The sequence below is a fragment of the Procambarus clarkii genome, chromosome 76, assembly GCF_040958095.1.
Source record: "Procambarus clarkii isolate CNS0578487 chromosome 76, FALCON_Pclarkii_2.0, whole genome shotgun sequence".
In the NCBI taxonomy this organism is placed as follows: Eukaryota; Metazoa; Arthropoda; class Malacostraca; order Decapoda; family Cambaridae; genus Procambarus; species Procambarus clarkii.
The window spans coordinates 22,774,865-22,801,961 of record NC_091225.1 but is presented as its reverse complement, the minus strand read 5'-3'; the positions used below and the strand labels follow the sequence as shown (position 1 = coordinate 22,801,961).

The 27,097-nt window shown below is 48.5% G+C and overlaps 1 protein-coding gene across 2 annotated transcripts in view; it reads left to right on the top strand.

Moving 5' to 3' along the window:
* Nucleotides 1–27,097, top strand: part of Ctl2 (Choline transporter-like 2) — a 357,612-nt gene that overhangs the window by 81,302 nt on the left and 249,213 nt on the right. The gene's annotated exons all lie outside the window — the stretch shown is intronic.

Here is a 27,097-nt window from a genome sequence, read left to right as displayed (position 1 = left end):
CTCTCTCTCTCTCTCTCTCTCTCTCTCTCTCTCTCTCTCTCTCTCTCTCTCTCTCTCTCTCTCTCTCTCTCTCTCTCTCTCTCTCTCTCTCTCTCTCTCTCTCTCTCTCTCTCTCTCTCTCTCTCTCTCTCTCTCTCTCTCTCTCTCTCTCTCTCTCTCTCTCTCTCTCTCTCTCTCTCTCTCTCTCTCTCTCTCTCTCTCTCTCTCTCTCTCTCTCTCTCTCTCTCTCTCTCTCTCTCTCTCTCTCTCTCTCTCTCATAATTATTTAGGCATACTATTACGTACTGAATATTGGAGTGTAATTAGGTTTTCATACCATTATTCGTATAAAGGATATAAACAATATTCGCAAATGTAAATGTTTGCAAAATACTATTAACTAGAAGAACGTGTTGTTGTTGTTGTTGACTGGTAGAGGAGCGAGAGAGCGTGTGTGTGACGTCACGTCCGTCCGCCTCCACAGACAGATGCAATACGTGTTACTATCATACATTATTGTTTACATAAAAGGTCAACTTACTCTTTAGCACAAAAGAGGAGTCATCTCCCTTGTTCACTAATCTACATATATTCATTTTTATTCACGGCTCTTCACTATTTTCTTTTCGATAGCAGTGTGAGTTATATGTACTGGTGGATGGTGTTTTAACCAATGAGACGCGTCGTTACACTGTGTCTGTACTCACCTAATTGTGCTTGCAGGGGTTGAGCTTTGGCTCTTTGGTCCCGCCTCTCAACCGTCAATCAACAGGTGTACAGGTTCCTGAGCCTATTGGGCTCTTATATCTACATTTGAAACTGTGTATGGAGTCAGCCTCCACCACATCACTGCCTAGTGCATTCCATCTGTTAACTACTCTGACACTGAAAAAATTATTTCTAACGTCTCTATGGCTCATTTGAGCACTCAATTTCCACTTGTGTGCCTCTTGTGGTAAATAGTCTGTCTTTATCTACCAATTCCTCTGAGAATCTTGTATGTGGTGATCATGTCCCCTCTAGCTCTTCTATCTCCCAGTGACGTGATATTTAATTCCCGTAGTCTCTCCTCGTAACTCATACCCCTCAGTTCGGCTACTAGTCTGGTGGCAAACCTTTGAACCTTTTCCAGTTTAGTCTTATGCTTGACTAGATATGGACTCCATGCTGGAGCCGCATACTCCAGGATTGGTCTGACATATGTGGTATATAATGTTCTGAAAGATTCCTTACACAAGTTTCTAAGGGCCATTCTTATGTTAGCCAACCTGGCATATGCCGCTGATGGCGTGATATCAACCCCGAGGTCTTTCTGTGTGTGTGTGTGTATGTGTGTGTGTGTGTGTGTGTGTGTGTGTGTGTGTACTCACCTAGTTGTACTCACCTAGTTGTGCTTGCGGGGGTTGAGCTCTGGCTCTTTGGTCCCGCCTCTCAACTGTCAATCAACAGGTGAACAGGTTCCTGAGCCTATTGGGCTCTATCATTTCTACACTTGAAACTGTGTATGGAGTCAGCCTCCACCACATCACTTCCTAATGCATTCCATTTGTCAACCACTCTGACACTAAAAAAGGTCTTTCTAATATCTCTGTGGCTCATTTGGGCACTCAGTTTCCACCTGTGTCCCCTAGTGCGTGTGCCCCTTGTGTTTAACAGCCTGTCTTTATCAACCCTGTCGATTCCCTTAAGGATCTTGAATGTGGTGATCATGTCCCCCCTAACTCTTCTGTCTTCCAACGAAGTGAGGTTTAATTCCCGTAGTCTCTCCTCGTAGCTCATACCTCTCAGCTCGGGTACTAGTCTGGTGGCAAACCAGACATTTTTGTCTTATGCTTGACTAGATATGGACTCCATGCTGGAGCCGCATACTCCAGGATTGGTCTGACATATGTGGTATATAATGTTCTGAAAGATTCCTTACACAAGTTTCTAAAGGCCGTTCTTATGTTAGCCAACCTGGCATATGCTGCTGCTGTTATCCTCTTGATATGAGCATCAGGGGACAGGTCTGGCGTGATATCAACCCCCAGGTCTTTCTCTCTCTCTGACTCTTGAAGTATTTCATCTCCCAAGTGATACCTTGTATCTGGTCTCCTGCTTCCTACCCCTATCTTCATTACATTACATTTGCTTGGGTTAAACTCTAACAGCCATTTATTCGACCATTCCTGCAGCTTGTCCAGGTCTTCTTGAAGCCTCAAGCTGTCCTCCTCTGTCCTAATCCTTCTCATAATTTTGGCGTCGTCAGCAAACATTGAGAGGAATGAGTCTATACCCTCTGGGAGATCATTTACGTATATCAGAAACAGGATAGGTCCAAGTACAGAGCCCTGTAGGACTCCACTGGTGACTTCACGCCAGTCTGAGGTCTCACCCCTCACTGTAACTCTCTGCTTCCTATTGTTTAGGTACTCCCTTATCCACTGGAGCGCCCTACCAGTTACTCCTGCCTGTTTCTCCAGCTTATGCATCAACCTTTTATGGGGTACTGTGTCAAAGGCTTTCCGACAGTCCAAAAAAATGCAGTCCGCCCACCCTTCTCTTTCTTGTTTAATCTTTGTCACCTGATCGTAGAATTCTATCAAGCCTGTAAGGCAAGATTTACCCTTTTTGAACCCATGTTGATGGGTTGTCACGAAGTCTCTTCTCTCCAGATGTGTTACTAGGTTTTTTCTCACAATCTTCTCCATCACCTTGCATGGTATACAAGTTAAGGACACTGGCCTGTAGTTCAGTGCCTCTTGTCTGTCACCCTTTTTGTATATTGGGACCACATTCGCCGTCTTCCATATTTCTGGTAGGTCCCCCATTTCCACTGACCTACTATACACTATGGAGAGTGGTAAGCAAAGTGCTCCTGCACACTCTTTCAATACCCATGGCGAGATTCCATCTGGCCCAACAGCTTTTCTCACATCCAGCTCCAATAGGTGCTTCTTGACCTCATCTCTTGTAATTTCGAACCTATCCAAGGTCACCTGGTTTGCTGCCACCTCTTCTAGCGCCGTGACATCTCCCTGTTCTATTGTAATGTTCATGTCTTCCCTCCCTTTTTGTCTAGCCTCGCCAGGTTCAATTTTTTCAGTCGCTCTTCATTCCTCATCCTTAACAATTCTGCAAGGATCTTCGTCGCAAACTTCTGAACCTTTTGCAACTTCCTTATGTATTTCTTAGTTAAGGTTCCAAGATTAGCCGGCATACACTAAGACTGGTCTCTTGTAGGCAGTGTAAAGGGATCTAAACGCCGCCTTATTTAGGTTCCTGAATGTTGTTGTAACTTTTACTAGTGCAGAGTACGCTGCTGACGTTATCCCAGTTATATGTGCCTCTGGAGTAACATTTGGTGTTAGGCCCACTCCCAGGTCTCTTACTCGAGTCGTTACAGGAAGATAGTTTCCCTTCATTGTGTACTGACCCTTTGGTCTCCTGCTGCCTGTTCCTACTGCCGGGAACAGGCATCACTTTACAAAGTGAACGTATAAAGTTGGCGTTCAGGGATTGTGAGTGTGTAGGTATGTGTTTGGGTGGGGTGGGGGTGTGTTTGGGTGGGGTGGGGGGGGGGAATTTGCTCGCAAGGAGGCAGTGGGGTGGGGGGGGAGGGAGGGGGGAGGCATCATGTGTGTACGTGGGTGACACGTAGGTGGGCGTGACCAGCTGGCCGCTATGATGGCAGCCAGTACGGCCCTGAGGGTCACACTCAACAGTTAACTGATCTCACCCTCTGAGACATTTACCCTTGTTTAGCTGCGGACGATGAGTCACAATAACGTGGCTGAAGATATGATGACTGAACGATTTTGATTGTTGCTGCCGGAGGCGGCTAGTTTATTGTGCACCCCATACTCATCCTGTGAGCGGTAGCGCAAAAAGCATTACAGAGGGCACAAAAGGTCTTTATCAGACCTCATCTTAGATTATTACATAAGCAATTTCATCTATCCTTCATACCTTATAGTTACAATGTCAGCTAGTTACAGAGAAAGTGCTATTACAAGAGCTATATATTTACAGTAAGTCATCATACATTAATGGTAGGTCTTATCGCTAATATATAATAGTTTGACCAATGGGGATATTACAGAGTCATAGAGGAGCTTCTGTTTATTATTAGTCCTCACAATACACTACTTGTTTCTGAATCTCATATGTCGTTCATCTACTGGAAGCGAAATATGGATACAGTGCAAGGATTTCAGGTAATTTATTCATAGTAATAAGATAGGTTGCCATATCATAAAGAGTTAGCTTAGATTTATCTCTAAATGGCTGACTTGTGAGAGTTTGGTCCACCAGGCTGTTGCTTGGAGCGGCCCGCAGGCCCACATACCCACCACAGCCCAGTTGGTCCGGAACTTCTTTTAGAAAAGTCTAGTCTTCTCTTCAAGATGTCCACGGTTGTTCCGGCAATATTTTCAATAATATTTCTATTTTTCTAGGTCCGCGGACGTTGAACAGCCTCGGACCTCTGATGTTTATACAGTGTTCTCTAATTGTGCCTATGGCACCTCTGCTCTTCACTGGTTCTATTCTGCATTTTCTTCCATATCGTTCACTCCAGTACGTTGTTATTTTACTGTGTAGATTAGGGACCTGGCCCTCCAGTATTTTCCACGTGTATATTATTTGGTATCTATCTCGTCTCCTTTCTAGTGAGTACATTTGGAGAGCTTTGAGACGATCCCAGTAATTTAGGTGCTTTATCGCGTCTATGCGTGCCGTATATGTTCTCTGTATTCCCTCTATTTCAGCAATCTCTCCTGCTCTGAAGGGGGAAGTGAGTACTGAGCAGTACTCGAGACGGGACAACACAAGTGATTTGAAGAGTACAACCATTGTGATGGGATCCCTGGATTTGAAAGTTCTCGTAATCCATCCTATCATTTTTCTGGCTGACGCAATATTTGCTTGGTTATGCTCCCTAAACGTTAGATCGTCGGACATCATTATTCCCAAATCCTTGACATGCTGTTTACGTATTATGGACAGATTCGATTGTGTTTTGTACCCTGTATTATGTTTCAGATCCTCATTTTTGCCGTACCTGAGTACCTGAAATTTATCACTGTTAAACATCATGTTATTTTCTGCTGCCCAATCGAAAACTTTGTTGATATCTGCTTGTAATTTTTCCATGTCTTCAGCAGAGGTAATTTTCATGCTGATTTTTGTGTCATCTGCAAAGGATGACACGAAGCTGTGACTTGTATTTTATCTATATCTGATATGAGAGTAAGGAACAGCAGTGGTGCAAGGACTGTACCTTGAGGTACGGAGCTTTTAACTGCGCTTGGACTTGATTTGATTTGATTGATTGTTACTCTATGTGTTCTGTTCGACAGGAAATTGAGTATCCAGCGTCCTACTTTACCAGTTATTCCCATTGACCTCATTTTGTGTGCTATCACTCCATGGTCACATTTGTCAAATGCCTTTGCAAATGCCGTGTCGTCGTATCTTTGCAAACGTCGTGTGGGTCACACGACTTGATAATGGTCCAGGAAGGACGGAAACGTCGTCGTTTCATCATATCCTGATGTTTGGTCATCACCCTTGTTAGCTTGTCTTTGTCATATCCTCTCCGTCGTTGCTTTCTCTCCCTCTGTACTCTTCTCTGCCTTCCCTCTCCTTCTCTTCGTCCCCCGCCTCACCCATCCTGCGGCGCTCAACAAAGGTTTATAATCAACTTCCCTTGATTTACCGTCGTCAAGTATGTTTATTGAGATAAGAAAGAAATACATCTCAAAGGGATAGAGTAGCTTAGGCTATTTCTACCCCCCCCCCCCCCCCGTTTATTGTTTGTGATGTCTGTATATGTATGTATTAACACGATGTACTGAACGGGGTGATAATAGCTTGAGATACCTCATCCCTTTGTGTGAATTTTACCATAGTAAACTGATTTCAATTTCCCCTTACCGTCGTCTACCTTGACGGTAGAGCGACGGTCTCGCTTCATGCAGGTCGGCGTTCCTCCGTCCCATCCCATATCCTTTACCTGTTCCCTTCCCTGTGCTATATAGTCGTAATGGCTTGGCGCTTTCCCTTAATAATCCCCCCTTCCCCTAATTTTATGTTGGGCTTGGTGTTGCACTGAGCTTGAGGCAGGCTAGTGAGGTGTCGTCACACCCCAAGGAATAGTACACTTAGAGGTGTACCCTCCTCCTGCCCGGTGTATGTACACGGGGAGGGAGCGAACTATCAAGGGAAAGCACCAAGCCATTACAACTATATACCACTGGTAAAGGGACAGGATAAGAATTTAGGATGGGACGGGGGGAAAGGAATAGTGCCCAACCACTTGGACGGTCGGGGATTGAACGCCGACCTGCATGAAGCGAAACCGTCGCTCTACCGTCCAGTCTAAATGTACAAGGGGAATTAACTTTTATTTTTGGAGTAAAGTATACTTGCTGTTGATCAATAAGGTATTGTTGTGGCCCTAACTGTGTGGTTGGCCTTACAGCTACACCAAACCGTCGCCCCTGAGTGGTGGATACATCTGGCACGTTGACGTTGAAATTGAAATTGAAATCAGTTTATTGAGGTAAAATACACACAAAGGGATGGGGTAGCTCAAGCTATTCTCACCCCGTTCAGTACATCGTGTTAATACATACATATACACACATCACAAACAATAAACATATTACCAAACATTCTGAGACCGTTGACGTTGGTGCTGACGGCCGGCAGGTCTGTGTATAGCCTAGTATGATGTGTGTATTACTCAAGCAAATAATTATCTTTATACTATATCTCAAAATGTTAACGATGTAGCTATTCCTAATGTATTACTCTATCTAATGTGATATTTTATGCACAAAGGATTTATATATTAAAACATTTGAGATTTATATAAATGAGTGTTTCTTGTGTTATACACGCCATTGACAGCTTAATGTACATAAACACGTGTTGAACAAACCTCACACTAGAAAGTGTATTCGACGACGACGTTTCGGTCCGTCCTGAACCATTCTCAAGTCGATTGTGTATCTTCTTCTCTTCTTGAGGTTATCTTGAGATGATTTCGGGGCTTTAGTGTCCCCGCGGCCCGGTCCTCGACCAGGCCTCCACCCCCAGGAAGCAGCCCGTGACAGCTGACTAACACCCAGGTACCTATTTTGCTGCTAGGTAACAGGGGCATAGGGTGAAAGAAACTCTGGCCATTGTTTCTCGCCGGCGCCTGGGATCGAACCCAGGACAACAGGATCACAAGTCCAGCGTGCTGTCCGCTCGGCCGACCGGCTCCCTTCTGTATGGCACAATCGACTTGAGAATGGTCCAGGACGGACCGAAACGTCGTCGTCCCTTCACTTTCTAGTGTATGGTCTGGTCAACATATTTCAGCCGCGTTATTGTGACTCCTCGTCTCTATATAAACACGTGAGAATAGTTTACCTTTCACTACTATTACTCTTAAGCCACCAGCTGTAAACCACACTTTAACGTGAATACTTGGACGTGCACTGAGCCTCTCGCTGTATCAGGTGACAGTACTCAGGACTTCTCTGGTGTGGACATGATTGAGAAACGTCAGAATTTCCGGAGTCTCTGAGGGTTGTGGCATGGAACCAGTTTATCAACAAGCGTATTAACAATTATGAGAAAGTCCTGAGATTTATCACATCGCTGGAGAAATGAGTTAGCTGAGAGGACATTTTCACGACGTGTAAAATACTTTAATAATATCAGGAAAGTGAACAAGGGCAGACAGGCAATAATCGAGGGGGGGGGGGGGAAGGAGAGGGTTAAGGGACCATTAGTGCAAACTGAACACTTGATTATACCAGACATAAGAAGACATTTCCTGAGCGTCAGGAGGAGCGAGTGAATATAACACTAAGAGAGCAAGTGGGCGGCGGTATGACAAACGGGGCTCGGGCGGCATAATGGCATCTCGGTGATGAGTTAATAAGCGGAGACTAAGCACGTTGTCCGCAAACACAAGGTGTTTATTTACTTCCTTGTGATTTATGAACAAGATATAATGTGGGAATGGTGCGCACCCCCGGGGTGGCTGCCTCGACCAGGGCGCTGCTGGGAGGCGGCGCTGATGCTGCAGGTGCTGGGAGGCGCTGCTGCTGCAGGTGCTGGGAGGCGGCGCTGCTGCTGCAGGTGCTGGGAGGCGGCGCTGCTGCAGGTGCTGGGAGGCGGCGCTGCTGCTGCAGGTGCTGGGAGGCGGCGCTGCTGCAGGTGCTGGGAGGCGCTGCTGCTGCAGGTGCTGGGAGGCGGCGCTGCTGCTGCAGGTGCTGGGAGGCGGCGCTGCTGCAGGTGCTGGGAGGCGGCGCTGCTGCAGGTGCTGGGAGGCGCTGCTGCTGCAGGTGCTGGGAGGCGGCGCTGCTGCTGCAGGTGCTGGGAGGCGGCGCTGCTGCAGGTGCTGGGAGGCGGCGCTGCTGCTGCAGGTGCTGGGAGGCGGCGCTGCTGCTGTAGGTGCTGGGAGGCGGCGCTGCTGCTGCAGGTGCTGGGAGGCGGCGCTGCTGCTGCAGGTGCTGGGAGGCGGCGCTGCTGCTGCAGGTGCTGGGAGGCGGCGCTGCTGCTGCAGGTGCTGGGAGGCGGCGCTGCTGCAGGTGCTGGGTGGCGGCGCTGCTGCAGGTGCTGGGAGGCGGCGCTGCTGCAGGTGCTGGGTGGCGGCGCTGCTGCTGCAGGTGCTGGGTGGCGCTGCTGCTGCAGGTGCTGGGTGGCGGCGCTGCTGCAGGTGCTGGGTGGCGGCGCTGCTGCAGGTGCTGGGAGGCGGCGCTGCTGCAGGTGCTGGGTGGCGGCGCTGCTGCTGCAGGTGCTGGGTGGCGGCGCTGCTGCAGGTGCTGGGAGGCGGCGCTGCTGCTGCAGGTGCTGGGTGGCGGCGCTGCTGCTGCAGGTGCTGGGTGGCGGCGCTGCTGCTGCAGGTGCTGGGAGGCGGCGCTGCTGCTGCAGGTGCTGGGAGGCGGCGCTGCTGCTGCAGGTGCTGGGAGGCGGCGCTGCTGCTGCAGGTGCTGGGAGGCGGCGCTGCTGCTGCAGGTGCTGGGTGGCGGCGCTGCTGCTGCGGGTGCTGGGAGGCGGCGCTGCTGCAGGTGCTGGGAGGCGGCGCTGCTGCTGCAGGTGCTGGGAGGCGGCGCTGCTGCAGGTGCTGGTAGGCGGCGCTGCTGCTGCAGGTGCTGGGAGGCGGCGCTGCTGCAGGTGCTGGGAGGCGGCGCTGCTGCTGCAGGTGCTGGGAGGCGGCGCTGCTGCTGCAGGTGCTGGGAGGCGGCGCTGCTGCTGCAGGTGCTGGGAGGCGGCGCTGCTGCTGCAGGTGCTGGGAGGCGGCGCGGCTGCTGCAGGTGCTGGGAGGCGGCGCTGCTGCAGGTGCTGGGTGGCGGCGCTGCTGCTGCAGGTGCTGGGAGGCGGCGCTGCTGCAGGTGCTGGGAGGCGGCGCTGCTGCAGGTGCTGGGAGGCGGCGCTGCTGCAGGTGCTGGGTGGCGGCGCTGCTGCTGTAGGTGCTGGGAGGCGGCGCTGCTGCTGCAGGTGCTGGGAGGCGGCGCTGCTGCTGCAGGTGCTGGGAGGCGGCGCTGCTGCTGCAGGTGCTGGGAGGCGGCGCTGCTGCAGGTGCTGGGAGGCGGCGCTGCTGCAGGTGCTGGGAGGCGGCGCTGCTGCTGCAGGTGCTGGGAGGCGGCGCTGCTGCAGGTGCTGGGTGGCGGCGCTGCTGCAGGTGCTGGGAGGCGGCGCTGCTGCAGGTGCTGGGAGGCGGCGCTGCTGCAGGTGCTGGGAGGCGGCGCTGCTGCAGGTGCTGGGAGGCGGCGCTTCTGCTGCAGGTGCTGGGAGGCGGCGCTGCTGCTGCAGGTGCTGGGAGGCGGCGCTGCTGCAGGTGCTGGGAGGCGGCGCTGCTGCAGGTGCTGGGTGGCGGCGCTGCTGCTGCAGGTGCTGGGAGGCGGCGGTGCTGCAGGTGCTGGGAGGCGGCGCTGCTGCAGGTGCTGGGAGGCGGCGCTGCTGCTGCAGGTGCTGGGAGGCGGCGCTGCTGCTGCAGGTGCTGGGTGGCGGCGCTGCTGCAGGTGCTGGGAGGCGGCGCTGCTGCAGGTGCTGGGAGGCGGCGCTGCTGCAGGTGCTGGGTGGCGGCGCTGCTGCAGGTGCTGGGAGGCGGCGCTGCTGCAGGTGCTGGGAGGCGGCGCTGCTGCAGGTGCTGGGAGGCGGCGCTGCTGCAGGTGCTGGGAGGCGGCGCTGCTGCAGGTGCTGGGAGGCGGCGCTGCTGCAGGTGCTGGGTGGCGGCGCTGCTGCAGGAGTAACTCAACACCGTGCATGTCTACCAAGTTGACATTTTTGTTCATGCTTCGAGTAAATATACTGCCGCCAGTTCCTTAGGTTAACCCGGGCTGGGAGAGTGTTCGCCTACCTAGCAGTGCTTACCTAACACATTTGGCAGGAACAACCGAACTTCAAATGAACAAATCCACAAGAGCCGTGACGAGGATTTGTTCATTTGATGCATCACGCAATTGTGATTTCTGTGTGTAACCGAGCTTTAGATCCTGGGCCCCGCCTTTCCATCTATTTGTCGTAGAATGTAAAGATATCCGACACCTTTGTTTCCTGACATATCTGCTTTTAAACCTATGGAAGGTCACTCCTTGTAGCTCGTTCCACTTGCTTACTGGCTGACGTGTCACACACGTCAGTGTGTGACACTGTGTCTACACACCGCGTCAGTGTGTGACACTGTGTCTACACACCGCGTCAGTGTCCACACACCGCGTCAGTGTGTGACACTGTGTCTACACACCGCGTCAGTGTGTGACACTGTGTCTACACACCGCGTCAGTGTGTGACACTGTGTCTACACACCGCGTCAGTGTCCACACACCGCGTCAGTGTCTACACACCACGTTAGTGTGTACTATTATAGACTGTGGGTTGGTTGGTGTCGTCGTCGTTGATCCTTCTCTACGGACAACCCAACCCACAACTCGGTAGAGTGCTTACACTTCACTAGGAGATCACACTAGGCGCTTCTGGCTCTTGGAGAGGGGCTCCACGTCACACGTTTAGGGGATGCGGCTCCAACACTCAGCCTCGTTGTCACGTGCACACACCCACTCGAGCCGCTGTGACTCCCCACTCTCTCCTTAGGTGATATGATCTCCTCAATCCCCTTTTGACTTATTAGTATTACCTTTTACCCTGTCCACAGCAGTGGTTCTTGGTTCTTTCTCTCTCTCTCTCCTTCTTCACTACTTCCTGGGAAGCCTCACTAGGACAAGGGCAAACACCAGCAAATTGTGACACATTTACTGAACAAAGCACATACACGATACATACACACATATAATAATAATGAATCCTATACTCTATAATATCACAATCAGGTTGGACTCCAACACCATCAGAACTCTATTATCAGCCTATCAAGTGGTATCCTACCTCCTGGTTCACCACCTGATATCATTAACCTCCTCAAGTTGGTCAAGCCTACGTACACTGTTGCACTATCAGCAAGATAATGTATATATAGAATACCAGCATTTGAATGCAATAACATATATCAGTATAAAGGTTCATTGATACACAACAATGATTAATCGATCACTGTCAGTCCTCGAGCACATACATCTGTAGGTAATCAAGCCTACGACTGCAACTCTAAGCTTCAGACTAAATCACTCCTTGACATAAGAATGCAAACAGTCACTCACCTCTCACTGCGTCTTGCACGCTAATGACAACCAAACACTATCAACTCCCTATAAGTAATCCACCAGAACTTCCCCTTCCACCTCTGGAAGTTCACAACCCTAATATCCTTAGGTTCTTCCGGGCTTCACTACCAGGATCCTCTGCAGCTCCTCCCGGCTGCTATCATGAAGTTTCCTTGTGCAACTACGGTGCTTCACCCTTCTGTTAGGTTCTTCCACAGCTCTCTTGGCTGCTACACCACCTCTACAGAAGCACGTGACACTCCTCTTCACTGCTGCTTCTCCTCACAGCTCGAGGTCCTCTGCTCCACTACCTTGGAGTCTCATCAGCTACATCATCTGCTGGCTTCGAAGTTCTCAGCAACTTCTTCCCCAAAGAACAAACCTGCAACCCATCGACACTCCAATAAAATGTTCCCCTTTAACACATAAACAAAAATAACCACACAATATGCTTGCCTCAAACCTCTATCTGTCCTCTACATACAGTGAGAGTGGACTCCCCCGTTTTGGGCGGGTCCATACTCCACCTCGCCTGGCGGCGGTCCTCACTCGCTGGGAGGGTCTTCCTCCATCCGGAGCCGGGCTCCCTCAGTCGTCCGTCAGAGCTCAGAGTGGACGGACGTCGCTCCGTGCTCCTCCCTCTTCACTCTCCTATCTCAGGCCTTCTGCCTTATTAAAACATGTCTAACCTATAAATAAACATTGCTACTGTCGCTGGGCACACGACCAACTACAAGCAATCACTATGAACTGGCGTATCTCGTGCTTACCACAGATTAACTGATCGAGGGCGCTTTCCCTCTGACGGCGTCTGGTCAGGGCGCTCCCACGGCCCACAATAATGCTTCTGGGCGATTTAATATCTGCTCGTCGACCAGGACTTGAGACCACAACGTTCCCAGCTCGATTCCACAGCTGGTACGTCCGCACACTTCTCTTCTCTTCGAGATATATCACTAGGGGTTCCCTTCTGACGGGAGCTCAACGGAGCGCGGCTTCCCCCTGCGATGTCTGGCACTCAAGTGAGGTCAAGGTCCTCCAGAAGCGAGCCTCACGCCTCCAGCAAAATGTCCACATCTCCTAGCCCGTCATTTATCTGTTTTCTTCTTCATTGCCCATAATCTCAAACTGTTATACATATCCAACCAACTATTTTACATATGCGTTATCACCTCAATACTTGCTAGACCTTCTAGTTAGGTCAGGCTTGCTGAATAACTCTCAAGAAGGGAGACTCGTTTCTCCTGCAGGCTGAGATCATAACACTCCCCTCCCCTTATTTTTGAGAGTTATTCCAGTGGCAAAGCTCGGGATAATACATCCGCCACTACACTGTCTCTTTCTTCACCCCATATACTCTCTTAGGAGTCTACAATTAATTCGTTGCACCTTGCAACATCTGGCTCACAACTCTCCAGAAACACGATCTTCTCATAAACGATTTGACTTCTCTGGCACCTCTTGGCTAGGCTGTCCTCCTTGGACGCCTGCAATCCATTGGTCCACTCTACTTACTGTCTCCACCCTCCGTTTCCTCGTCTTCTTCTCTTCCCGTCCAGAGTCAGACATCTACTGTCTGTATCTCCTCTGTCGTCTTCACACTTCCATCTACTGCCATTATACTTTCGTCTCCTGTCATCATACTTCACTCCCTCGTCTTCACCGACGATTCTCCCTTTCGTCTCCTCATTTATCCAAGACATCGTCCTGTTTGACTTCCATCGAGTCCTCGGCTTTCTTCTATTCATCCATGCTTGTATCATCATCCTCTTCCCACACTTTTCACTTCTATACCTCTCCATTTCTTCTCCTTCGACTCTTCTTCGTTCCCTAAAAGTTTCTTCGGGCACTATACTACATCCAACAGCACTCGACCATACATGTCGCTTTGCCTCTCCCAAAGTGCTCGTAAGCATCTCTCCACACATACTGTCTCTTCTCCTTTCATTTTCTCGGCTATTACTCTTCTTCACTATCTTTTCTTCACGTTTCCTGTGGAACATGTCAACTCCTGACATCTCAAACAACTTAACTCCACTATCCACATGCTTCTGTGCTCGTGGACAACGTGACGCTCTACTCCCGTCCTCAGTATGTCCACATCTTTCCTCATTCCTACTCAGCACAGTTGCATTCGCCTTCCGACTCTTAATTTCAGCAGTCTGGGCTTTACTCAGGTCAACTCTCTCCACATGATTCTTCTTCGGCTGGGTCATCCTCACTTTCGACCTCACCGAGACTTCATTCTCCTTGGCTGGACCTTCATCAAACAGCCACGCTATATCTACGTCGATATTTTCCACCGGCTGAATCGACACTGTCTCACCTTCTCCAGTGTCTTCCTCGTCGGCCACATCTGCCTTCGTCACTACCGAGACAGGGTTTTCAATGGCTTGGCGGTCTCCTGACTCATCTCTTCGGATGTCAGTCAGGTTCACACTCTCTGGTGTCCCATCCGTGCCGTGGCCTTCTGGGCACTCCTCTGGCACAGTCTCCGCCATGACTCTTGTCAACACCTTTGTCCCGCACAAGTCATTCCCTAGGATCACTTGGACTCCTGGAATAGGTATGTCGGGGCATACTCCCAACATCACCTCTGCCGACACATATTCCGACCTTAGCTGGACAGTACAAACGGGCATGTCACTTTCAGACAATAACCCATATACTTTCATCTTCCCACTGCCAGCTAACCGTCGATCATTCCCAATCAGGCTTCTCGCAATCAAGCTCTGATTAGCTCCGGTATCTCTTAAGATACCAACTTCTACCTCAGGTTGGCTTCCTATTCTGATCCAACCTTTGCTCATGAACGGCCTATACCTCTCGTTCACTAAGTTCGCTCTCTGTGGTTTGTCTCGGAACACATTGATATATTTGCTTCGGGGGTCACACATGGCCAGGGTCACAACTCTCTTGCCCTGCCGACAATCTCGCATCACGTGACCCAATCCGTTACATTGGTAACATCTCATCTGTGAAAAATCTCTCCTATAAGAACCAGAGTGGCTCTGACTTTGTCCACTCGCATGAGAGTTCCTAGGGCCAGGCACACTACCTGCACTCTGTGGGGTTTTACTGGACTCTCGATTTCCCGGATAACGATTAGCTTCTCGTTTAGCTCCTTCATCTTCACTTTCAGATGAAGTGCGCGACCTACTCTTCTGAGTTTTAGGGTACTTACTTTTATCTGCCCATTTATCAAAATTTTTCTCACCCCAGACTCCTCTGGGTCTCTCATAATTTCTTCCTCCCCAGACTCCATTGGATCTGCTATTGCTGCGTCTCACCTCGCTTCTCACTCTGTTCTCCCTTAAGCTCTTGTACGCTTCAGTAATCATATCCGCCCTATCTGCGGCATCTTTCACCTCCTTTACCCCCGCTTCTTGGATCTTGAACTTTGTTTCGGGATGCATCATCTCCAAGAACTTCTCCATGACCATCAGTTGCTTCAGGTCAGTGTAAGATCCAACTCCAGCAGCCTCAATCCACTTCTGGAATCGTCTTTCCAGATCTCTTGCTGTCTCAGCAAACGTACATGCTCCAACTTTGATCATTTCTCTGAAGCGCTTCCTATAAGCCTCTGAGGTTAACTGAAACGAGCGCAATATGCTGCTCTTTACTGTGGCGTAATCCTGGCACTCTTCCAGTGACAATTGGGTGTATGCCTCCCTGGCTGCACCGGTCAATCTTAACTGGACCAGCTGGGCCCATTCCTCCTGTGGCCACTCTTTGATGCTGGCTACTTTCTCAAAATGCTCGAAGAAGCTCTCTGCCTCTTCGGGAACAAACAAGGGAATGTCCTTCTCCCTAACCCTAACATCTGGTGGGTGTGATACCTGGGTGGTGCTCTCTGGCAACCCATGTTCAATCCTTTGCTCAGCCAAGGTTCTATTCGCTTCTATCTGCATTTGTTTTGTTCTCTCTTTTTCTTTTTCGACCTGGGTTTTTTCTTTCTCCTGTTCCAACTCCAGTTCTCTTACTCTGGTTTTCTCTTTTTCTTTCTCTTGTTCCAACTCCAGTTCTCTTACTCTGGTTTTCTCTTTTTCTACTTCCAGCCTGGTTTTCTCTTTTTCTACTTCCAGCCTGGTTTTCTCTTTTTCCTTCTCGGCTTCATTTTTCATCTGGAGTTCTAATTTCATCTTTTCCAGCTGGAACTGTCTCTCCTTTTCCTCACGCTGCATCTGGAGCTCTAACTGGAATCTCTCCAAGCTCCTATTCCGGCTACTCCTGCTACTGCGGCTACTCTTGCTGCTCCTACTCGATCCCTGGGATCTCACGTCATCCTGCCCATCATCCTCCTTTCTACTTTCAGCTCCTTCCTGGACTCCTTGTTCTGCCGCTTCACTTCTGGCTCTCAACTGCCTCAGGATCTCATCCTTCATCCCAGCTACTTTAGATGCTTTCAACCTGATGCCACATTTTTCTGCTATTTGTTTCAATTGATCCCTCGTGCAACCTTCCAAGTCCTCAGGCTTGCCTGACTCCACAAATGCTTGCACCTTATCCATCTTTGTCCTGTGAGTCTTCCCAAGAGAGAGAATATACACCTGCGGTCACAGTTTATTTCAGCAAGGGTGTACAAATCCACTCTTGGACAGGGTGTGGGTGTGTCAGTTCACTCTCCCGGACACAGGCCCCCAATTTATTATAGACTGTGGGTTGGTTGGTGTTGTCGTCGTTGATCCTTCTCTACGGACAACCCAACCCACAACTCGGTAGAGTGCTTACACTTCACTAGGAGATCACACTAGGCGCTTCTGGCTCTTGGAGAGGGGCTCCACGTCACACGTTTAGGGGATGCGGCTCCAACACTCAGCCTCGTTGTCACGTGCACACACCCACTCGAGCCGCTGTGACTCCCCACTCTCTCCTTAGGTGATATGATCTCCTCAATCCCCTTTTGACTTATTAGTATTACCTTTTACCCTGTCCACAGCAGTGGTTCTTGGTTCTTTCTCTCTCTCTCTCCTTCTTCACTACTTCCTGGGAAGCCTCACTAGGACAAGGGCAAACACCAGCAAATTGTGACACATTTACTGAACAAAGCACATACACGATACATACACACATATAATAATAATGAATCCTATACTCTATAATATCACAATCAGGTTGGACTCCAACACCATCAGAACTCTATTATCAGCCTATCAAGTGGTATCCTACCTCCTGGTTCACCACCTGATATCATTAACCTCCTCAAGTTGGTCAAGCCTACGTACACTGTTGCACTATCAGCAAGATAATGTATATATAGAATACCAGCATTTGAATGCAATAACATATATCAGTATAAAGGTTCATTGATACACAACAATGATTAATCGATCACTGTCAGTCCTCGAGCACATACATCTGTAGGTAATCAAGCCTACGACTGCAACTCTAAGCTTCAGACTAAATCACTCCTTGACATAAGAATGCAAACAGTCACTCACCTCTCACTGCGTCTTGCACGCTAATGACAACCAAACACTATCAACTCCCTATAAGTAATCCACCAGAACTTCCCCTTCCACCTCTGGAAGTTCACAACCCTAATATCCTTAGGTTCTTCCGGGCTTCACTACCAGGATCCTCTGCAGCTCCTCCCGGCTGCTATCATGAAGTTTCCTTGTGCAACTACGGTGCTTCACCCTTCTGTTAGGTTCTTCCACAGCTCTCTTGGCTGCTACACCACCTCTACAGAAGCACGTGACACTCCTCTTCACTGCTGCTTCTCCTCACAGCTCGAGGTCCTCTGCTCCACTACCTTGGAGTCTCATCAGCTACATCATCTGCTGGCTTCGAAGTTCTCAGCAACTTCTTCCCCAAAGAACAAACCTGCAACCCATCGACACTCCAATAAAATGTTCCCCTTTAACACATAAACAAAAATAACCACACAATATGCTTGCCTCAAACCTCTATCTGTCCTCTACATACAGTGAGAGTGGACTCCCCCGTTTTGGGCGGGTCCATACTCCACCTCGCCTGGCGGCGGTCCTCACTCGCTGGGAGGGTCTTCCTCCATCCGGAGCCGGGCTCCCTCAGTCGTCCGTCAGAGCTCAGAGTGGACGGACGTCGCTCCGTGCTCCTCCCTCTTCACTCTCCTATCTCAGGCCTTCTGCCTTATTAAAACATGTCTAACCTATAAATAAACATTGCTACTGTCGCTGGGCACACGACCAACTACAAGCAATCACTATGAACTGGCGTATCTCGTGCTTACCACAGATTAACTGATCGAGGGCGCTTTCCCTCTGACGGCGTCTGGTCAGGGCGCTCCCACGGCCCACAATAATGCTTCTGGGCGATTTAATATCTGCTCGTCGACCAGGACTTGAGACCACAACGTTCCCAGCTCGATTCCACAGCTGGTACGTCCGCACACTTCTCTTCTCTTCGAGATATATCACTAGGGGTTCCCTTCTGACGGGAGCTCAACGGAGCGCGGCTTCCCCCTGCGATGTCTGGCACTCAAGTGAGGTCAAGGTCCTCCAGAAGCGAGCCTCACGCCTCCAGCAAAATGTCCACATCTCCTAGCCCGTCATTTATCTGTTTTCTTCTTCATTGCCCATAATCTCAAACTGTTATACATATCCAACCAACTATTTTACATATGCGTTATCACCTCAATACTTGCTAGACCTTCTAGTTAGGTCAGGCTTGCTGAATAACTCTCAAGAAGGGAGACTCGTTTCTCCTGCAGGCTGAGATCATAACAGTACACACCACGTCAGTGTGTACACACCACGTCAGTGTGTACACACCACGTCAGTGTGTACACACCGCGTCAGTGTGTACACACCACGTCAGTGTCTACACACCACGTCAGTGTGTACACACCACGTCAGTGTGTACACACCACGTCAGTGTGTACACACCACGTCAGTGTGTACACACCACGTCAGTGTGTACACACCACGTCAGTGTCTACACACCACGTCAGTGTGTACACACCACGTCAGTGTGTACACACCACGTCAGTGTGTACACACCGCGTCAGTGTGTACACACCACGTCAGTGTGTACACACCACGCTCGTCCCTTCATCACGCCACTGTTCAGCATAAACCTCATGTTTCATGTATTTCATCAAATTATATACTGATCTGTCTCTTAATTATGTTTTCCATTAGCTCATCCCCAAGTGCTCTGGTTCCTTCATGTTGCTCCCGACAATAGAACGTCGTCTTGCCCTCTGTTTTTCCTCTCGTCTGTGAGCTGTGCTATGATTAAGAACATAAGAATATAAGAATGAAGGTAACTGCAGAAGTCCTATTGGCCCACACGAGGCAGTTCCTATTGATATCCACCCAGTTACACACAGAAATCACAATAGCGTGATGCATCAAATGAACAAATTCACGAGGGCCGTGACGAGGGTTCGAACCTACGTCCGAGAGCATCCCCAGGCGCTGCCTTAATCGACTGCACTACGACATGGTTAAAAGAATTGCAACCAGACGTTCTACTGCCCCTTACTTGGACCCTGCAGTTTCTTCGAGACACAAACCAGGATTTTACGCACTTACCCTATGCACTTGAGCTCTGTCAATAGGCCGTTCTACCTCTTCGCCCTTACTTCATTACACGCCCTTGCTTCTTTTAACCATCTCGTAGCGCAGTCGCAGTTTGTTTCCTTAGTGTAGACTGCAGTGTGGAAGCCTCCGCTCCTTTCCGTGACTGTTACATCTAGAAAAAGCAGCTTCCCATCATTCTCCATCTCGTAAGTGAAACTCAACACAGAATTCTGCTTGAATGCCTCCTTCAGCTGCTGCAAACGTCTGACATCAGGTACCTGCATAAAAATGTCGTCACCATACCTGCAGTATATGGCGGGTTTCAAGTTCATGTCAACTAAGACCCATGCTCAATGGTACCCATGTAGAAGTTCGCAAACAGGACACCTAGGGGAGAATCCATGGCGATCCCGTCTACTTGCCCATACATGTGCCCATCTGGACTCAAGAAGGGTGCCTCTTTAGTGCAGGCTTGGAGTAGCTTCCTTTGTATGTTTTCTGGTATGTCAAGAGGAGTACAAGCCGGATCACGATACACTATCCGCTGTCATCCCGATTGTTTCACCCACAGGTACGTTGGTAAACAGTGACTCTACATCCAACGAGGCTCTTATCCCCATGGCCCTGTGCTCCCCGCAGTAAATCAACAAACTCCTTTGGAGACTTCAGGCTGGAAGCACAGGGTACATAAGGGGGTCAGCAAGCAGTTGAGGCTTAGCCAGTCTGTATGTGGGTATCTGGCTGATGATTGGCCGAAGTGGGTTTCTACATTTTAAATGCTGTTCATCCAAAACAGGAATTTTCTCAAATATAAATTAATATTATAATATTATTGTGTATATATTGTGCATGTATAGGCATAGGTTAGGTTAGGTGTTTAGGTTCTGTTGGCGATTATTTGTATTTGGAGTATGTTGTTGTTGTTTTAGATTCAGCTACTCAGAACATAAAGTTCCAAGTAGCACGGGCTATGGTGAGCCCGTAAGTGGAGGTTCTTTGGAGCCATTATCTATATTAATGGCTGATACTAGAGATCTGGGTATGGATATGAGTCTTCAGCCCTGGAGGGCTGGCTGTACCAGTTATGGAGCTGGTGGGGTTAGTGTAGACCTCTAGGTCTCCCGTTTTTTCTTTGCCTGAGACTTTGGCTGAACCGTGCTCTCATTAGAGTTTGGTGACGAGGCCTCCATGAGGATGTCTTGTACCGAGTAGGTGTCATATTTGTGGTGCGGCGGTTGAACTCCTACTAAGATTTCCTCGTCTGAGGTGTCCGTAACCCGTAGGTGGTGTTTTCGTCTTTCACCTTGCAGCCTGTGGTAGTCTTGGATTGGCGGTAGACGGTATATCAGGAGTGTTGGTGGTGATGTTAGTATTTATAGATAGCACGTCTGCTAACATGGCTGTTGAGATGGTGACGGTAGGAGTGTTGGGAGCTGGAGAGGGAGATACCTCTGTTTGTGCCGCCCGGAACTCGGGTGGTTCTGGAGTCTGTGCAGCAATCGTCCTGGTGGTAGTCTCCGAAGTGGTAGTGGAGGCAGTGAGACTTGCGCCAGGGGCTATGATGTGGGCCAGGTATAATGCGTTCAGTTCACTGACAAAACAGTGGTTGTCTGGACCAGCAAGCCTCTCCGCTAGTCTAATAAGACCAGGGATAATGCCTGCACGTGATGCAGGGGGTTGTGAAGGAGCCTGTGGGGCTTTGGGTTCCCCTTGTGAAGGCTGGGTCGCCTGGTGGGAGGAGTCAATTTTTGGTAAGACTGGAAAGTCTTCTGGTCGGTTGGTGAGAGCTGAGGTGGTGGGTTGAGCGGCTGGGGCTCTGGTCGCGGAGGTAGAAGGGTTGTTTCTCTTGGTTTCAACCTGGGCCATGATGTTTTCCTGTCTGCGGGGGCAGCGGTAGGAAATTGCGGGGTGATTGCCATCACAGAGCAAGCAGCGATGGACTGTTGCCTTGCATATGGAGTAGTGATGGTCTAGTGTGCACAGGCTGCACTTCTGGACAGGGTGCTGACACTTGTTGGTGGGGTGGGAGGGCTCATAGCACTTGAAGCACTGCTGGATCTCATGGTATCATTCCTTTTTTACTTGCTGGGGTTGTATTTGCAAGCCGAAGCAGTAGAAAACTTGTGTGGCAGCCTGGTTGGCTGCAGATATGATGGTGAAAGTAATCTTCATTGTTGATTTGTTGGCGTTGCAGAACTCTAGGTTGAATACACCCAGGTTCGGATTTTCGTCCTCGATATTGTCCATGATATTATGTTACGGTCGCTCAGCGATCCACTGGCTGGTCCTGCTGGTAAAAACAGTTCTTCCGGCCAGGAACTGACGTGGGAAGTGAGGATGTAGGTGGTGCTCCTTGCGAAGTATAGCATCGTTGGTCAAAAGAGTTTTTCTAGCTCTTCCCCACATGAAAAGAAGAGCACGATATCATCACCTTCCTGACTAATGTCAGCGGGTGCGATGCCGGTAACGTCCTTCAGGACCTTCAGAATATTGCTTCTCCCGACAGCATGAGCGTCAAGGGGGGGTGGGGGGGGGGTAGCTTTAGCCTTTAGACGTTTGGGTCGCATTGTGTCCACACCCTCAACTGGTAGCAGTGTGTTTGTATATATATATTTGTAGTACGTGGGTGAAGCATTTATAGCAACCCGTCCTCGACATCCATTACATCCAGCAGTCGACCCCACAGATGCATTCATAAAGTTTTACATGCTGTTCATTCAAAACGAGAATTTTCTCAAATATAAATTAATATTATAATATATTAGCATATTGTGTATATATAAGCATAGGTTAGGTTAGGTTAGGTGTTTAGGTTCAGTTGGCGATTATTTGTATTTGTAGTACGTGGGTGAAGCATTTACAGCGTTGTGGTTCGAACAAAATTCGTCAGTGAAGCATTTGTTCCGGAAGCGTTCGAACTTCATCAGTTGTGAGTCGTGTATAAACCAGCCCAAACAAAGACGCAAAAGTGAATGCGTGCACCCGCCAAACCCCCTGTTTATGAATGAAAAACGGTTTACACACGACTCACAACTGATTTTGTTCGAACACTTCTGGAACAAGTGCTTCACTGACGAATTTTGTTTGAACCACAATGCTGTAAATGCTCAGCCCGTCCTCCAAACAAAGATCCAAAAGTGATTCCATGCACCCGCCAAACCCCCTGTTTATGAATGAAAAACGGTTTACACACGACTCACAACCGATTTCGTTCGAACACTTCCGGAACAAGTGCTTCACTGACGAGTTTTGTTCGAACCACTTCGCTATAAATGCTTCACCCACGTACTACAAATGCAAATAATCGCCAACCGAACCTAAACACCTAACCTAACCTAACCTATGCCTATATATACACAATATGCTAATATATTATAATATTAATTTATATTTGAGAAAATTCTTGTTCTGAATGAACAGCATGTTAAAATTTATGAATGCGTCTGTGGGGTCGACCGCTGGATGTAATGGACTTGAGTGGAGGACGGGTTGAAATGCTTCACCCACGTACTACAAATACAAATAATCGCCAACAGAACCTAAACACCTAACCTAACCATATATATTATAATATATGTGCATAATATGCTAATATATTATATTATTAATTTATATTTGAGAAAATTCCCGTTTTGAATGAACAGCATGTAAAAATTTATGAATACATCTGTGGGGTCGACTGCTGGATGTAATGGACTTGAGTCGAGGACGGGTTGGTGTAAACCGTTTTTCATTTATAAACAGGGGGTTTGGCGGGTGCATGGAATCACTTTTGGGTCTTTGTTTGGAGGACGGGCTGTGATTCCCAGAACCTCCACAAGGTAGGATGCAGGGAGAAGCAGCTGTGCAGGGTTGCGTCTGAGGGATTGGTGTGAGAGGGGTATGGTTTGATATGTTGCCGCCGGAGGAGGCTAGTTTATTGTGCACCCCATACTCATCCTGTGACCGGTAGCGCAAAAAGCATTACAGAGGGCACAAAAGGTCTTTATCAGACTCATCTTAAATTATTACATAAACAGTTTAATCTATCCTTCACACCTTATAGTTACATGTCAGCTAGTTACAGAAGATGTTTTATTTCAAGAGCTATATATTTACAGTAAGTCATTATACATTAATGGTAGGGGTATGGGTGGTTAGTGGTCCTGGTTGTTGAAATTAAGGCTGGGAGTCTAACTGGGGCGGGTATAACGAGAGGGGTGTTGCTGGGAAGTTCTAGGGGGGATGGGGGGTCCTGGAGGGGGCAGGGGTGAGGGGGGGTTAAGGGGGGCGGGGGGGTTGAGTGGAGAGGGTCAGGGAGGTAATGACAGCGTTATATGGCAACTCGTCCTCGACTCAAGTCCATTACATTCAGCGGTCAACCCCACAGACGCATTCATAAATTTTAACATGCTGTTCATTCAAAATGGGAATTTTCTCAAGTATAAATTAATATTATAATATATTGGCATATTGTGTATATATAGGCATAGGATAGGTTAGGTCAGGTGTTTAGGTTCTGTTGGCGATTATTTGTATTTGTAGTACGTGGGTGAAGCATTTATAGCGTTGCGATTCGAACAAAATTCGTCAGTGAAGCACTTGTTCCGGATATGTTCGAACGTCAGCAGTTGTGAGTCGTGTGTAAACCGCTTTTCATTCATAAACAGGGGGTTTGGCAGGTGGATGGAATCACTTTTGGATCTTTGTTTGGAGGACGGGCTGCATATGGGGAAGGTTTTGGGTGAGGCAGAGCGGCCAGTCTGCTCGGGTCACCAGTCCGTTTTCTATCTTGTCTGGTTAGTTAGTTTAATCATTTATTATACACCATATTTTTCAAGCCATAAATGTGAACAGTTGAACGCTCTTGAATATTTTTCAGATAATGTTTATTCACTATTTTATAATTAGAGGCATTTATTTTGGCGAAGATCTTGCGAATCAAGTTCAAGTTCAAGTATGTTTATTGAGATGAGGTTTATTGAGATAAGAAAGAACTACATCTCAAAGGGATAGAGTAGCTTAGGCTATTTCTACCCCCGATCTTGCGAATTACTCTTCGTCTGAGTAAAGAGATTCCCCATACTACCTTGTATGGCAGTCTGCTACCCTTTTATTCCATACAGTACCAAGGTAGACTGCCCTTGTAGAGCATCTTGCGCTGCATCTACTCTTTGTTCAGAACAAACACCTTCTTGCATTTGTGTGACTTATATCAAGCATCTTCGCTTTCTACTTTTTCCCTTAAGTGTTTCATATCTCTTCTTCAATCTTTTATCTTTTCTAACGTCAGTAAGTACAATTTTACATGTCATTCCTCGTACTGCATCCACCTAACATTGGACCTGGTGAGGAGTGCCAGAGGGAGGCCACAGGGTGCCTACTGTGCTGCTGTACAGCTCCAAGACCACTCAACACCTCTCTTTGTTACTTGCACCAAGGGCCACTTCCTGCATGTGTTGAACAACTATTTCCTATGAAATATTCAACCCACATATGTTTTTTTTTTTTAGATTTGCGGAGGAAGGTAATACCACTCAAGTTACACCATATTTGGGTTATGTATCCTTGTAAACATTATTTCTTATAGTCAGGGTCACTTCCACTACACATAGGCAGTGATGTGGTAGAGGCTGACATACACAGTTTCACATGTAGATATGATAGAGCCCAGTAGGCTCAAGAATCTGTACACCAGTTGATTGACGGTCGAGAGGTGGGACCAAAGAGCCAGAGCTCAACCCCCGCACGCACAACTAGGTTATCTTATCTTGAGATGATTTCGGGGCTTTAGTGTCCCCGCGGCCCGGTCCTCGATCAGGCCTCCACCCCCAGGAAGCAGCCCGTGACAGCTGACTAACTCCCAGGTACCTATTTACTGCTAGGTAACAGGGGCATTCAGGGTGAAAGAAACTTTGCCCATTTGTTTCTGCCTTGTGCGGGAATCGAACCCGCGCCACAGAATTACGAGTCCTGCGCGCTATCCACCAGGCTACGAGGCCCCTCCACCAGGCTACGAGGCCCCTCCACCAGGCTACGAGGCCCCTGGTGAGTACATAAGGGACATAACTAGCCGACCCCTCACAGTGTTTAAGAGAGAACTTGACAAGCACTTCCAAAGGATACCTGAAGATTGATTGATAAAGATTAAGCCACCCAAGAGGTGGCACGGGCATGAATAGCCCGTAAGATACCTTATCAACCAGGCTGTGATTCTTACCTCAGTTACGAGCATCCGCATCCAACAGCCTGGTTGACCAGTCCAGCAACCAGGAGGCCTGGTCGACGAGCGGGCCGCTGGGACGCTAATCCCCGGAAACACCTCAGGTCAGGGCCGGATTAAGACCCTCAGAGGCCTCTAGCACTGAAAAGATTATGGTACCCCCCCCCCTATACCGTACTTGTAAATGAAAATAAAATCAATGGTAAATCGTAAAATACTGTATATATATATTTCAATGAATAACTATTATTATTTATATGAAATAATACACAAAAATCACATTATGGTGATATATCAATGAACAAATCCACAGGAGCTGTGACGAGGCACAAGGTTCCAACATAGGTCCTGTGGATTTGTTCATTTATATGAAACATATTACACCTATTACTCCATTGCGTTCTTGCTTTGATGATACACAGCATGCTATCATATCTTGAGGTTATCTTGAGATGATTTCGGGACTTTAGTGTCCCTGCGGCCCGGTCCTCGACCAGGCCTCCACCCCCAGGAAGAAGCCCGTGACAGCTGACTAACACCCAGGTACCTATTTTACTGCTAGGTAACAGGGGCATAGGGTGAAAGAAACTCTGCCCATTGTTTCTCGCCGGCTCCCGGGATCGAACCCGGGATCACAGGATCACAAGTCCAGTGTGCTGTCCGCTCGGCAGACCGGCTCCCCCTGTATTATATAATTATATTAATATTTTTGAGTTTATTATGGGGCTGCCATTTTCTAGGCCCTGGTTCAGCTGTAACACTACACCAGAGAGCAGTGTTCGTGTTCATATAAATAGGCGCCTATCAGCTGGGTGGACAGCGCTTTGGATTCGTAGTCCTAAGGTTCCGGGCTCAATCCCCGGTGGAGGCGAAAACAAATGGGCAGAGTTTCTTTCACCCTGATGATCCTGTTTACCTAGCAGTAAATAGTTACCTGGGAGTTAGATAGCTGCTACGGACGGGTCCGTCTAATTACCACAAGCTACCACAAACTACACAAACTTCAGAAAGCTTCCTGGCAATACGTTAGTAATGAATAAATATGATATATTAAGTTAGGCTGACCTAACCTAACCTAACCTAACCTTTCCTAACCTAACCTAACCTAACCTAACCTAACCTAACCTAACTTAACCAAACCTAACCTAACCGAACCGAAGCTTGGATCATCGACTTGATTTGGCGTCACCAGCTTTTTATTTTCGTCTAATTTCTTTATAAAAAGATACTTTTTCAGATTAAAATTATGTTTTTTCGTGTTGTACATTCAGCACCAACATTATAATGAGTAAATATATCATATTTATTCATTACTAACGTATTGCCAGGAAGCTTTCTGAAGTTTGTGTAGTTTGTGGTAGCTTGTGGTAATTAGACGGACCGCTACGGACTGCTTCCTGGGGATGCGGACCGAGCCGCGGAGACGCTAAGCCCCAAAATCATCTCAAGATAACAAGGGTCCATTGCAAATCCCCGTAGTGGAAAAAAAACTTTTTAAGGCCCGTCTTTACTGGAGCCCTTAAGCACCACGGGCTTATTGTGCTTAATGGCTAATCCAGGCTCCTTATAGTATGTGTTTATGGACAGTTAGTGGGGGGGGGGGGGGGGAAATGTGTGGATTAGGCTACTCTCCTGCCGCCCGGCCTAGCCTATATTTATTATAAGAATATAAGAATGAAGGTAACTGCAGAAAGCCTATTGACCCATACGAGGCAGTTCCTATTTATAACCACTCAATCACACTCATATACATGTCCAATCTACGC